The 14,994-nt window shown below is 48.0% G+C and overlaps 1 protein-coding gene and 1 pseudogene across 2 annotated transcripts in view; both read right to left on the reverse strand.

Moving 5' to 3' along the window:
* Nucleotides 1-14,994, reverse strand: part of TRPC6 (transient receptor potential cation channel subfamily C member 6) — a 103,664-nt gene that overhangs the window by 35,545 nt on the left and 53,125 nt on the right. The gene's annotated exons all lie outside the window — the stretch shown is intronic.
* LOC116859088 lies at nt 4,959-5,123 on the reverse strand (annotated as a pseudogene).

Raw genomic sequence — 14,994 nt, forward strand, 5'->3', positions numbered from 1 at the left:
ACCAATACAGATGGAACTGGAGGGAGATTATGCTGAGTGAAGTAAGTCAGGCAGAGAAAGTCACTTATCACATGGTTTCACTCATACATGGAACATAAAGAATAGTGCGGAGGACCACAGGGGAAGGGAGGGGAAACTGCGTGGGAAGAAATCAAAGAGGGAGACAAACTGTGAGAGACCCTGAACTCCAGGAAACAGACTGGTTGCTGGAGTGGGGGAGAGTCAAGGGCTGGGGTAACCAGGTGATGGGCATGAAGGAGGGCATGTGATGTGATGAGCACTGGGTGTTTCACGCAACTGATGAATCACTGAACATTAACCTAAAAACTGTAGTTTGGCTAACTGAACATAATAAAAATAAATAAACATAAATAAAAAACAAAACTACATTAGTGTAAGACTGAGATCTGCTTTTCTCTCTGTTAGGGAGACAAAGTTTTCTTGGATCGTTGGTCTGTTTTTGGTAAGAAATCATAAACAAAGTTTCTTCTTTCTTTTATCTACCCAGAAAGCCAAAGTCTCTATGTTTTGTCTTTATCAGGTCTTTGTTCACTTAAGAAAGTTAAAACTTCTCAATGTTAAAGGTGCTCAATTTTGCCAACAACTAAATTGCCTTCTGCAGACTCTCTCATTGCCACCGTGGGTAAAGAGGTAATTAAATATCAAGTTGTGTAAAGATCTATAACCCTACTTAGGCATACACTGTAAACCCTTCTGAGGTGTTGTTTTGGTTTTTATTTTTTTAAGATTTTATTTATTTGTCAGAGAGAGAGAGAGAGAGAGAGTGAGTATAGGCAGGCAGAGAGGCAGGCAGAGGGAGAAGCAAGCTCTGTGCGGAGCAAGGAGCCCGATGCAGGGCTGGATCCCATGACGCTGGGATCATGACCTGAGCCAAAGGCAGATGCTTAACGACTGAGCACCCAGGCGCCCTCATTTTTAATTTTATCAAAGTCATGCATGCGCACACCTTAAGGACTCTACAAACATGTTATAGGAAACCAGCAAGTCTTTGCTCTTCATTTCCCCTCTTCCTGATCCCAAGGCAGTAATGTCAACTGTTTTAGCTGATTATTGAGTAATTTCAATCCTTGTATCCATATAACTTAGTAACATTGTGATTTCTAATTTTCCAGGTTTGTCATTATCTGCGGACTCCCCACGGAAGCTGAGCATTTAGCTCACTTTCACAGTCTCCCTCCCCTCACACACCCACCCACAGGCACACACACAAACACACGCACGGCCCCATCACTCCACAGTTACAGCACACGTCTCACCCATAACTATGGTGTTCGAGTAACGTGGGACTGGTCCCGGTCGTGACACGCAGCACACATGGTGCCTGTCCTTGCTTCCCTGCGCCCTGCCCCCCCGTGGTTAAAAATTCTCTTTCTGTATTCATGCCCTTCATGTTCTGTGTACCTATGACTGGATCAACAAAATTCTACTCTCCTTCAATCTGAATCTTCTTGTAATTCATCCAGCACACTACGTATTTGTTTAACTTGAGCTTCATGAAGGGAGTCTGCTAGCTGGACCCGGATGCAGTCTAGACTTGAATAGGTGTTGTCTTTGGATCTTGCTTTTGGCTTCCTCCCAGGGATTCTCTGCACTTTGTGTTTGCTTTGGATCCCCCGTGTACGGTACCCCAGGACCCCCCACCCCCAGTCATGCCTGTGTTCCAGCACGGCACAGCCTCCAGGAGCTGCCTGAGGAAGGACACGTGGAAGGCAGATCTCTTCAGATGCTGCATGTCTAGAAGTGACCTTGTATAATCAACAGCCTAATTGCTATATTGGTTGTATAGAGACTTCTAGGTTGACAGTAATTTTGGAAGAATTATTCTACTAGATTCTAGCTTTTTTTAAAAGATTTTATTTCCTTATTTGAGAGAGAGACAGTGAGAGAGAGCATGAAAGGGGAGAAGGTCAGAGGGAGAAGCAGACTCCCTGTGGGGCCGGGAGCCCAGTGCAGGACTTGATCCCGGGACTCCCGGGTAATGAGCTGAGCTGAAGGCTCAGGCCCAACCAACTGAGCCACCCAGGTGCCCTAGATTCTAATTTTTACGGTGCTATTGGGAAATAACATTCTGGATATTCTCTTTGCCTCTGATGCCGTAAATTACATAGTTTTTTACTGGAGGGAATCTGTTTTCCTCCACGGTTTTGTGCACCCAGTAATTCTTTTCCTCTGGAAAAATGTGGCCTCTTCTAAGAAAATTTTTTTTTCTTTTCTGAGAAATATTGTTGACTGATGTCTCTGGTAATTTTGTTTCTGAAGGTCATGGTTATTTCTGGGACTCCTTTTGGATGCTGGACATTCTGGGATTACTATTTAGTTTTCTTATCTTTTCTCTCTGATTTTCCAGTTAATTCATGTGTTTTTTTGTTTGGTTGGTTTTGTGGGTTTTTTTATTTTTTGTATTTTGTTTTGTTGGTGTTTTTTTTTTTTTGGTGGCTTTTTGCTTTAGAATCTAGACATTTCTTTAACTTTATCTTCTAATAAATCTTTTGAAAGTTTTTCTCTGATCTTGTGTTTTTAATTCTCATCTTTTGTCCTTTGTAACACTTTTGCTGGTTTCACAGACACATTATCTTCTCTTACCTAAATCCAGAGACATCAGTGATAAAGACTACAGAGATCCGAACGATTCAGAGAATTTACTCCCACACTGCTTTGTAATGAATATTTTGTACTCTATATTTCATGTCAGAGTTTTCCCTCAAAAAGCTAGTGGACCTTAGTAGATATTCTTTTCCATTAAAAAATAAGTATTAATTCCAATGACTTTTCTGAAAGACGGTAATTCTTCCCCGTTTGCTAATGTCGGTTTTGGCAAAAAGGGATTCTCAGAGGTGAGTTTCTGGAAGAGCAGCGTCATCTCTGCGTTAACAGAATGCATGAGGTAGACCCTCGAAGAGGTCACGCAGACCCCATCCGTCGTCGTCCCTCGGAGATTCTGAGCCCCCTTTCCTTCTCTCTGCCGCTCCTCTGGCTTCTAAGAACCCGCCCAGTCCTGCCTCCCCACGCCACCCGCTTAGCTGCTGTGGACCAGAGGAGCCTCGACCCTGAGGCGGGGGAAGCGTCTGCAGAACATGGGTGACACGCTGGGAAAGAAGAACTAAAATCAAAGGAGAAAAGAGCTAAGCTGAGGGGATTTGTGGAAGTGCGAGGAGTGAGCACGTGGGGGAAGTTCTCGTGCTACTAAGACAAAACCAACAAAGCACAAATGGACGCAAAATGGTACCGACTACCGAGAACTCAAGAGCCACGTCTCTGTTTTGTTCTTTCTCTTCAGTAAGGGCGGGTGAACGGTCACTCCAGCCGATGTCGCGGGACCCTTCCAGGGCAACCGAAATGACAAATGTGGGCGGCACCTCCGCAGGGGCTGCACGGTTTTGCAGAGCCACGGGCATCTGCGCTCCTGTGAACAAGAAGCTCACAGCGCTGGCACCTCGCAGCCTAGTCGGGCGGAAAGGCAAGGACCGCTATGGAGACTGAGCGGCTTTGTCCTCTTAGAGGAAGAAAGATTATTATCGGTAGCTTCACTCATGTTGCAGTTTCCAGGGTTTGATTCTTGCACACAAAACCTCTAAATTGACGCTGAGATGGAGTCGTGACGTCTTTAATTCCAGAACTTTAAATCCTGACTTATGACTTGAATCCCTGTTTGTCTGGACAAGGGAAGGTTCAACGGTGACAGGCCACCATTCCTAAGGGTATATCCGTCTCCTTCCAGACTGCTACGGCTTTCCTACCTATCACCTCCATCCTTTAGAGGAGACAGCAAAAACATTTCCACAGAGAATGCTTCCTTCCGTTTCAAAGCATCTTCTGGCTCCTCGTGGCAAGCACTAACATTAACCCACCAGAGAGGCGTACATTTCAGATACGGTTTATTTATCACCATCATGTTGTCAGCACCCTGTGGACGGACGGGGAGCCCGAGGCAGAGCGTTGGGAGGGGCACGTGAGATGCTCTGAGGAAGACGGCCACGACAGGCACAAGGAGGGCAGTCCTCCTCGCAGGGGCCGGGAGGTCAAGGGAGGCCTGCCAGCAAGGCGACCCAACAAAACGCACCCTTGGCTGTCTCCCAGCTCCCTAACTGCAGCCTGAAAACCCTCCATGCGTTGCATCTGGTCACACGTGCTCTGGCTCCATCCCTACCTTCCAAATGCAAAAGCAGAACATGGAGAACAACTCAAGGAATTCACAAGTTAACACCTTCAAGACGATACTCGGTGCCACTGGATTATAAGTGCCCCCCTGCCCCGAGAACAGAGTCTATAAGGCTGTGTTGTAGGACTGTACCTTAACCCCAAAGAAACCGAGTCGAACCATCCACCAGGAAGAGGAACAGCCACCCAAAGTCACATATCAGTCAACAGAAGAGATATTTTCACTCCAGCTGAAGGGCACACTTTGACCAAGTCAGTTCTTCTGTTTAAGAAAAATATGTATTAAGAATTTTTCTCCATCCACTTAGCCATATGCAGCATGACTGGGTCTTTAGTGACCTACATTTTCACGTCTGTATTTTAAAAAGTTGTTTTATCACAAGACGTAAATACCAGTTCTAGGAAGGAGTGTCACTCACTAGCCATGGCCCCTTGGTACACAAATATTGGCCAGGCCATGAAAATCAACAGTTTTCATATACCTCATTTTCCTGATTCTTTCTGCTGGCAAAACAGTGCCTGTTGCCCTGGAGAGGGAGGGATGGAACAGTCCATCACTACTGAAAATGCCGGCAGCGCAAAGTGGTCGCGGAGCCAAGTGAACTGTGTGCTCAGAGCCGAGAGCGTGCACCTTCATTCCTCCATTTCCTGATCAAGCATGATGTGCTCTTGCCAAATGGAATGGCTCTTACGCAAACCAAGCTTTATGTTAAGTACGTGGCTTAATGATTTGCTTTTTGCTTCAAAAACCCTTGACACTATCAAGTGAAAGCACACTTGTACTGAAGCAGACACATGAAAAATACGGCTATGCCCGCAGCCCGGGAAGAGCCACGTCCACGGCCAGATGTGTGCCGGGAGGTGAGGACGGAGGGGATTCCAATTACCAATAATCACGCCTCGGATAAACCTCATTGGCTACGATACTGCCACTGCGCAAAGCTAGGACGGAAGGGATTCCAGAGCATTGTTTCTATTTCCTGCACGGTGATCCGTGGGGAAAATCAGACGTGAGTATCTGCAGAGTAAGAGTCAACACAACCAGCAAATGTGGAGACCACTTTAGGGGGATGCATGGTAAAAGCACTTTTCTTCTAACTTTATAAGAACGAGGCGGTTTTTACTTCGCTTCCTCCCTGGCCACACACACCCCTGGCCTTCCCTTCACGGCTGAAGGAGCAGTAAACATTGAGAGTGGTTTTCTGTGTCCCAGGAGAGCAAGGACGGCTTTGCCGTATTCACCAGGAGATCCCCTGTGCTTAGCGGAAAGGCACAGTACAAACCGCAAGAGGAATAACGTTCAAACCCTGGAGCCCACTGTGTCCCGTTAAGGCAAACACAACCCCACAAACAGACCAGGTTGATGGAGGTAGCAGACAGAGGAAACCGAGAACCATGTCTTTTTTTTTTTTTTTAAGATTTTATTTATTTGACAGAGAGAAATCACAAGTAGGCAGAGAGGCAGGCAGAGAGAGGAGGAAGCAGGCTCCCTGCTGAGCAGAGAGCCCGATGCGGGACTCGATCCCAGGACCCTGGGATCATGACCTGAGCCGAAGGCAGAGGCTTTAACCCACTGAGCCGCCCAGGCACCCCAAGAGAACCATATCTTTTTAACGGCATCCTTGTGACTTGCCTGGATCCAGACGTGGAGGTTTTTCTTGTCCTTCCCTATTACCTTTCCTGCTCTCTCCCCATTTCCTTCACACCCTACACAGCATACCCACATGTTCACAATGTGGTCCCAAATCCGGGGACTCCCAGAGGGATCTCAAGAGAGCAAGTCTTGATTTTGACTCGGTCAGCTTCAGTTTCCCCCTGAAGGCGTCCCATCCCCTCCAACACTGTCTTCCTGTGTGCTCGGTCACGTGAATCACGCTGCTCCCGAGTTCAATGAGGGACAGCACACCCCAACCGCTCGTCACTTTCATTGGGAGCCAGCATGTCTCGTGTATGTTACACATTTTTGTTTAGTTTTATCAGCAGTTGACATTTTGCTTTTATAAAGTAGAAACCTGGGGCGCCTGGGTGGCTCAGTGGGTTAAGCCTCTGCCTTCGGCTCAGGTCATGATCTCAGGGTCCTGGGATCAAGCCCCTCATTGGGCTCCCTGCTCAGGGGGAAGCCTGCTTCCTCCTCTCTCTCTGCTGCCTCTCTGCCTACTTGTGATCTCTGTGTGTCAGATAAATATATAAAATCTTTAAAAGAAAGAAACAAGCAAACAAACCTGACTCTGTGAGAGAATGGAAACAAGATTAAACAAGGAAACAGGTACAGATTGTTCATAAAATAACGAAGTCTGAAAGGTCAGTTTCCTGGGAGCCCCTCCCGTTCGGGGACCACTCACCTGCGAGTCTTCCTCTGGAACGTTCGTAGGTAGCTCTCTGGGCACATGCATCTACTTTAAGTGATCTTAATAGAGAACCCTCAAGGAAACTAAAAAACTTAGGTGTAATACAAGCAAAATTTATCCCAATTATCTCATCAAAGAAAGAGGTCTAAACGGTTTGCTTCTATTAATAGAAACCTAGTCTCACTCCACCCGGACGCTCTGTATAAGACGGAGTCCAGGCAAGAGAGAAGCGGCCACTTCTCCTGGGGGGTCCGTGGAGCTGGACGGGACAACGCTGGGAACGGTGGCAGGAATTATGGAAATCCAACATGGCGCCATGCTCAGTCCAGAAGTCATGTAAGGACGAGACGGTCACTGAAGTTAGACAGGGTAACTGTAAGACAAGGGCCAGTCCCAGAGTCTCTGACCTTCAGTAAGGGCAACAACCAGCCCTCAAAGAGAGAGCCGGCGATCTGGTCCGCTGACCTCCTTCTCCTGCCCTCTTGTCCCACAGACAAGATGGCAGTGGTGATGGCTGCACAAGATGGCAGCCGGGTGATGGCTGCACCCGGCTCAGCCCGGGGACAAAGGAGCCCGTGGCTGCCACCCACGCCGTCTGCACTGATGCCCACCCCCCACAGGCAGAGGACGGTGAGCGTGGTGGAGAGCGGACCTGGGGGCCAAGCCAGCATCCCCCAGCGCACGCTCTGAGAGTGACCCTGACCTCTCCAGGGTTCACGCCTGCAGAAACCCTGCTGAAAACACGTGCAGAGACGACGGCAAGTGCACAAACTTCTGCCGTGAATCACAGGTGTATCGGTTTTCATCTCTCTCAGCTGTCTTCCCATCTATTCGCTGTCAGGGAAACACCCGCCTCTGACTCCAGGCAGCGTCTTTAAAAATGAGCCTGTAACTAGGGTTCGTCCACCTGCGTTAAGTTACTCCCCACATGAGGCTCAGCACGAGCCACTCTGACTGAGATGAGGGTCCGAAGGGAAGGACTGTGATGTCACGGGAACATTGGCATTGTTGGAATTGTGCGTCCGGCACACACTGAAGCCACCGACCGAGGCACTAACAGAGCTAGGACACGGGCTTCAGCAAGCGGACAGGACACCCTTCCAGCCTCTCCCACAGGCGCCACGTCGCCCCAAGCCCACACCTATGGGACAGTGAACAGACAGGGAAGAGGGCTGGACGACACAGCCCACGGGTCACCTTGTCTGGAGCCACACTTCCGGAATGCCTGTCCCTGCTGATGGGGGATGAGTTTCGACACAGCCCTCGAACTGCCAACCACCATCATGGGCCCAACAGTTCGTTCATTCATTCATCAGCTCAAATCCTTAGCATTCTGGGCACTGTGCTGGGCACATGGGACATGTGAAAGGAGAGACAGCAGGGAAAGACACACGAGCGAGCACAGAAAAGAGAGCAGTCCACAACACACTACAGGACACTGACTCTTATTAAAGGACGGGACCGTGGACTACAGAACTTAGCAAGTAGTTCTCAATGCAATCTGAGCGTCAGTGAGAGCCTTCTGAAGACAGAAGCAGGAGGGAGAAGTCAGCCGAGGGGAGGGCGGAGAAGAAGAAGTCGCTGGGCACACAGAACCGTACTTGTCCCTAGGCCAGTAACCCAGAGAAAGGGAGCGGTGTCCATTACAGCTGCAAACCCCAGGGTTCCCTCCCCCAAGGACTTTCTGATTCCTGGCTCAGCTGACCTGAAGGTGGGGAGGCTCAGGGCTCAAGGCCGGGCTGTGGATTCCACTGGGGTTCTCAGGTCAGCACTTGGGACTTGTACCTCAGGGAGGAAGGGGAACATTTAAGAAACCCCCAGGAGCTAAGGAGTCTAGTCTAGAAGATTCAAGCTTCAGAACCCAAGGGTTTGGTCTCCAGCTCAGGGAGTTCCGTTCTGAGGGGTTTGGAGCTTGTATCAAGCAAGGTCCCACGTCTAGAAAAATGGAGGACAAATTCAGAGTTGCTGAGCACAGAGTTCCGGGGATCTGGACTTGAGGCTGCTGCAGGAAGCCTGCGGGATCCTGGAGGAACACGGCCTGAAGAAGGAGTGGTTGTGTCAGGAGCCCAGACCCTCGCCCTGCTCCGGGGTCGTCCGTCCGAGCCTCGGATGCCGGGGCTGGAACGTGGGTGGGCGAGGTGTGGTCGTGGGCCAGGTTGGACCTTGCAGGGCTGCCGTGCGATGCGTGGCTTGTGGACTCCAGCTGGCGCTGATGCATGATCATCTAGGACGGACTTTGAATATCCTTCTCTGTCGTCCCTGCTGAGCGCGTTCCGGCCTGAATGAACAAGACGGCAGCTAAGTGTCCCCGAGCCACCTCGTCCGATCTCCACCGTGGCCCGAAACACACAGACTGCTTTCTCTGCACACCAACGTGCATTTTCACTGCCTTACTACAGTCTTCATCGTTGGCGTGCCCTGTGCTCCAGCCTCGCTGGCCCGGCACGCGCTCCGGGCTTCCCGCCTCGCTCCCAGATAGTGTGCTTCCCCTGCCTTTCCCGCGGACGCGTGCTCCTAAAGCCTGCACTCCCCCTCGTACTACGGTGCCAAAGCGCCTTGCGAGTCTGCAGATGAACGGATAACGGAAAGGAAGCAGAAAAGAAAAGTGAGGGGAGAGCATCGTGCTTTTTCACATTCTTGAGTTTCTCAAACAATGTTATTCCCTATAAGAACCTACCCTTAGTCTGCATTTAGAATGACACTTAACCAAATGTGTGACAACCACATGACACAAAGTATCTCTGCCACCAGAGACTTAAATTCAGAGAAGTGTCTCCTTGATTTATGAAGTCAGTGACTCTTCATAAGGCTCTTACATCGTTCGGGTGGCCGAGGGGAAAGACACGGACCACTCTGGGGATAGAATCCGATCTGCTTCGCTTCCTATAAAATGCCAGCCTATTCATTTAGGATTTCTCCTGCCAGAAGGAAGTAATCAAATCAATAACACACCAGTTTTCAGAAATTAACTGTCGGATCCTTACCTAACTGAGCCATCCAGGTGCCCCAGCACAAACATTTTTAGATAGAACACTAAAAGCATGACATATGAATTTTTTAAAAATTGGTAATTTGGACTTGATCAAAATGAAGAACTTCCACTTTTTGAAAGACACTGTTAAAAGAATAAAAAAATAAGCCACAGTTTGGAAAAAATGTTTGCAAATCACCTATCTGATAAAGGATTTATATCCAGAATATATAAAGAGCATACAACATTCAATAATAAAAATCTAATTTAAAAAGGGAAATAAAACCAATTAAAAATAAGCAAAATTTTGACAGACACGTCACCAAAACATGCATATGGATGACAATAAGCACAGGAAAACGCTCAGTATTGTTACCACGAAAGAGATGCAAATGACGGCTTCAATGAGACACACAGCACTCCGGAGAGCATGGCCCAAATTAACAAGAATGATTGCCATCCTGCAGTGAGGATGCAGGACAACTGGAACTTTCTTCTGTTCCTTTTTTAAAAACTACTATTATTGTGTGAGACTTCAGGCTTAGTGGCACCGTCTTCTGTGAGTGCCCCAGAGCTCCGAGACTGCCATGCATTGTTGGCTGCCCAGGCGGCGGGAGGTGGGGCTGTGGTTCTGGTTGCCTACCCAGTTCAAGACCAAACCTCTTCCCTCTTGCTCTCTGCTCTCTCACTACCTAGTGGCCAGAAGGCACTTCTCACCTCACTTTTGCCTTTCTCCGGAGACGGTGCGCCCTTTGAAGAACACTCTTTACAACCCTGCAACCTTCTAAGTCTTTCTCTGCAGTCTAGCTCTGACCTCCCAGGGCAGATTCGTTTTTAGTGTTCTTCAGGGAGAGGGTCAGCTGAGTCCCTTCCAGCCGTAGTTTTAGATCAAGCCCAGCTTATTTACCAGTTTTCTTCTAATCTCTTTTTTGCAGTTTTTCTCGCTCTGTCCTTGCTTGTCCTTAGGTACACAGGCCAGGATGGAGGGGAGCAGAGCCGGGGGATGGGAGATCCTGCCTTAGGATCCAATAGGTTTACTTTTCATTCTTGTGGTTATTTTGAACTTTGATCACCCCTGTTGTAGGGCCCAAGGGCAGGCTGCCCCAAGACGGGCCATTTTGTAGGACCATGATTTAGAGTAAAAGCAATCCAAACCCAACAGATTCAGGAAAATCTCTTTACCTTCCCCTCAACTGCCGGCCGGTACAGGAAGACAGCTATTCACAGAGATTCCTCTCCACCGAAGAAACTCAACTGCATCCCAGGGCAACCTGGTTGTTGCAAACATTTCTCACCTCCCTGCTAATGGGCTTCCCACAACCCGACCCCCTCCTGAGCTCCCTGAGGCTCCGAGTTTTCTCCTTGTCTTTCCACTCCCATGTCTGTGTGCCCTCCCCAATCATCTGTCTCCTGTCAGTTCGATTGTAAGTCCAGCTAGAAGGGCCACAGGGCAGAGAGAGGCGCTTCTCCCCGACAATGTCTTCAGCTCATGCCACAGACATGGTTTCTGTGTGGTTTAGTGGCCCGTTTCTCTTTTTCTCATCCCAAGGATACACGGAAGCCTAGAAACTCGACACCTGGCACTGTTTCCCACTGCCTTTTCCTCTTTCTCATGAAACATTTTGAATCAGTCATAGCGGAACTAACACATTCTAGGAGAGACAGACTAAACCATTTCAATGGTCGTACATTTGAGATAAAAAGTACATCTAATCACAACTCAAACACTCTGTTATACTTGCAATGATCATTTAAGGCAGGTAGAAAAGAAAGTCATTTAAAATTTTTTTAACATTGCACCAAAAGTTTAAGAATGGTTACAGTGGTTCTATGTGAAATTTTCTAACCCTTCCATGTCATTGGAGTAAATATTCTTCCCTCTCTCACTTCTCCCTGTGTTCCTTTGTTATTTTAAAGTTATGATGGCTGCTACTTTGGGAGGGATCTCTCCCAGCAGACCATCTTTGTGTTCGCCAAAGTCAACAGAGAATAACTCACTGCCAGCCAGTTGCCTTCCCCCCATGACTCACTAGCATTCCTTTCATCTAAAAGTAGCCTCTCATTCATTCTTCGGGGAGCCACCACCTTTGGGCAGACGGGCTTGAGGATGGAAGGGAGAAAGGCTGATCATGACCACCAGGCTGAACACACGGGAGGACCCAGCTCAGACCACCCACAGGCCTACATAACCGACAGGTTACTGACAACGAGGCACAGTTACCTGCTCCACTTCCTGCTTTAAAAAACAGCCCCTGCCCACTGCCTCCCAGTCCTGCCAGCCGTCCCCTGGTGATGTATTCAGGAAACCTTCATCTCCTTTGCTCACTGCCCCCCCCACCACCCCACCAGTCCACGTCCCACATATGGGGTCTCCATCCCATCGATCTCTTATCTTTCCTGTGGGCTTCCTTTTACAGATCTGGACTGTAGGCCCACCACGGCCACTCAGGTAAACTGACCGACAGACAAAGAGACAGGCCGTCCACCTTCGATGGCAAGAGCTCTGCCGCACGGCAAGAGCTTCGATGGCAGATCCCCCATTTCTCAAAACAATGAGCAATCCCCGGTAGGTGGTATGTGTACGATCTGTCGGTACACAGTGCTGTACGTGCAACTTCCGTCTATCAAGTACAACAAACCCTGATAGCAGTGGTTTTCTGCAGGTAGGTGGCACAATTCCCTACAACGCTGTTTGGTTTGTTTAAATAGGAGATCCAGAATTTTAATGGCATGTTTGCCCAATAAGCATTTCTTTATTTTTTTATTATTCAATAAAGAATGCATGTATTTAGTGTATTTAAGGCATATGATGTGGTGATTTGATAGACACAGTGAAATGTTTACTATAATCAAGTTTATGAACTTAATCATCTACTGACATAGCTACGTTTTTTCCTTTGAGAGTATATGAAATCTACTCTCTTAGCAAATTTCTAGTATTGATGAGGGATAGAAGCAGAAAAATGTTCACCTGTAGCCCAGAAAGCTGACCTAGAGCCTGCCTAGTTTGGGTAAGGATCAGCTAAGTACGGATTGCTACATTCTTAAAAGCAGAAGAAAAACAGTATTTCCTCACTACCTCCAGCCCACTGACAAGTCCTTGAAAGAGGCAGAGTGACCATCCTCTAGGGACACAGCTGTCTCCATATTAATACTCTGCTAAGGGCAAAAGGCAATCCTAGCCTGACCAGCTCCCCTCCCCACCCCCAGGATCCTGTAAGTCTACTTTATCATACAAAAATTCCTTTGGAAACTTTCTTTATCTCTAAAGCCCCAAGATACGTGTTGGCAATCATTCCCCTAGCATATGGCCCACCGGTAAGTCTGAAGGGTCTCATGACTCAGGGTTTTACTAGAGAGTAATAAATGCCCTGTTCCCAACAGCTAGCCCCTCAGGGTCCTGGAAAACTTGATTCCAAATTCCTTAGAGACACGCTGTCCCTACCCCACTCCCAACTTGGAAGTATACAATGTGCAGCCCATTCTGCCCTGGGGTCCTGTCCCCATGCTTTAATAAAATCACCTCTTTGCACCAGAGACGTCTCAAGCATTCTTTTCTGGCCACTGGCTCGGAACCCCAACATTTCTACATCACGACTTTCTGCACATCTCACTGATAGTTAATATCAAAGTGAATGATAAACACCTGAGAAATCTTACAAAAGTAGTTTTACAAATACAAATTCGAAGAAGAAATTTATGATCTAATACTCTCTGCACGTCCCCTCCCCCTTGAGCACTCAGCATGTGAGTCCAGCGTCATACAGCAAAAGTGCAGCTCTTTCTGCCCACAGGTCCTGTCCCTGTGCTCCTTAAACACGCGAAGTTGTACCATAAAATGTCTCAAAAGTTCTTTCACAATGGCATCAGAGCAGTGTCATGAACTGGCGTCACTGTGCTGGCCACTGCACGTCTAGACTCGCGGTCCTGCCCAGCTCAGTTCTGTGACCCACCTCTCCCCTTGCCCCACCTCCCTGTCCCTGCAAATCACCAGGCTACTTTCTGCTTCTGCGTATTCAACTCTGTTCAATGCCGCATAACACTGAGATCAGTCTACACTACTTTTTAAATAATTTATTTTTCTTTTTTTTTAAGATTTTATTTATTTATTTGACAGACAGAGATCACAAGCAGGCAGAGAGGCAGGCAGAGAGAGAGGGAAGCAGGATCCCCACTGAGCAGAGAGCCCGTTGCAGGGCTCGATCCCAGGACCTTGAGATCATGACCTGAGCCCAAGGCAGAGGCTTTAACCCACTGAGCCACCCAGACGCCCCTATTTTTTTTTTGATACAAAAAAAACCCCACCTCATCCATTCACTTTCTGATTATTTGTCGCTTTCTAACCTTTGGAAATACATGCACAACTATCAGTCTCATTGCCTCCATTAAAACAGGCAACTACCTTAAGTAGAGATCTAAAAGGAATTGTTAAAAAGATGAAAATATGTAAAAATCTAGGGTCTGATTTTTGTATAACCATGGAAGAAACAAATAAAATGAAGTTAAAGATCTCACAGTCATGATGTTTTTGGAACAAACACCATGGTAGGTCCCTCGCCATGGTGAGGCGCATCTCCTTGGAGTTAGGCAGAATCTGGCTTGTGTTCCAGATTGCTGACTTACCAAGTGTGCAATCCCGAGTGACTTAATCTCTGAGATGAACTAATTCTCTGAGGATGGGGAAGGACAATACTAACCTTGTAGGTGTGTTTGAATGAGTAGAAACCGTTTTAAAATGGACCACAGCAAGATGCTTATTATCCCTAAAATTTTTGGAATTTGGTGATGGAAAGAAAAGGAGGAGGCAGAGGGGGTCCCTGGGTGGCTCAGCCCATGGAGCGTCTGGCTTTTGGACTCTTGGTTTTGGTTCCAGTCATGATCTTGGGGTCCTGGGATTGAGCCCTGTGATTAGATCTGTGCTTAGCGGGCAGTCTGCCTGGGATTCTCCCTCTCTCTCTGTCCCTCCTCCTGCTCATGCATACTATCTAAGGAAATAGATAAATAAATAAAATCTTTAAAAAATAAAAAAGGAGGCATAGGGAAGAGACTAGGGTGACACTTATATTTCTGGCTCACAGGAACAGACCTGAACTGAGACCTACAGTGAGGGTAAAGTTGCCGTAAAGGGAAAGAGGATGTTCTGCCTGCCCCAAAGGCAGAAGGGGAACAGGAACACAATGTACCCTTGGAACTCAAGGTCGTTTCATATGCCTTGAGGGTCCCGTGCAGCAGGAGAGCTAGAAATCAGGGTGGGAGGAAAATGGCCAGGCAAGGGTAGACTAATCCTTTGAGTTATACCGCAATGTTTGGACTTCATCCCGAGGTGAGGTAGTGACACCAAGAGTGCCCCCATCTGGAGTGGAGTGGAGAGGAGCAAGCGAAGGAGCCAAATGACCAGTCAGGAGCTGGGGGCAGAGGACGGTGGCCTGCAGTGGGATAGCAGGAATGTGGATGTCAGGACAGCCTTCCCTGCCCCCACCCTGCCGGGGCAGCTGG

The sequence above is a fragment of the Lontra canadensis genome, unplaced genomic scaffold, assembly GCF_010015895.1.
Source record: "Lontra canadensis isolate GAN:19392208 unplaced genomic scaffold, GSC_riverotter_1.0 scaffold147, whole genome shotgun sequence".
NCBI classification, from domain to species: domain Eukaryota; kingdom Metazoa; phylum Chordata; class Mammalia; order Carnivora; family Mustelidae; genus Lontra; species Lontra canadensis.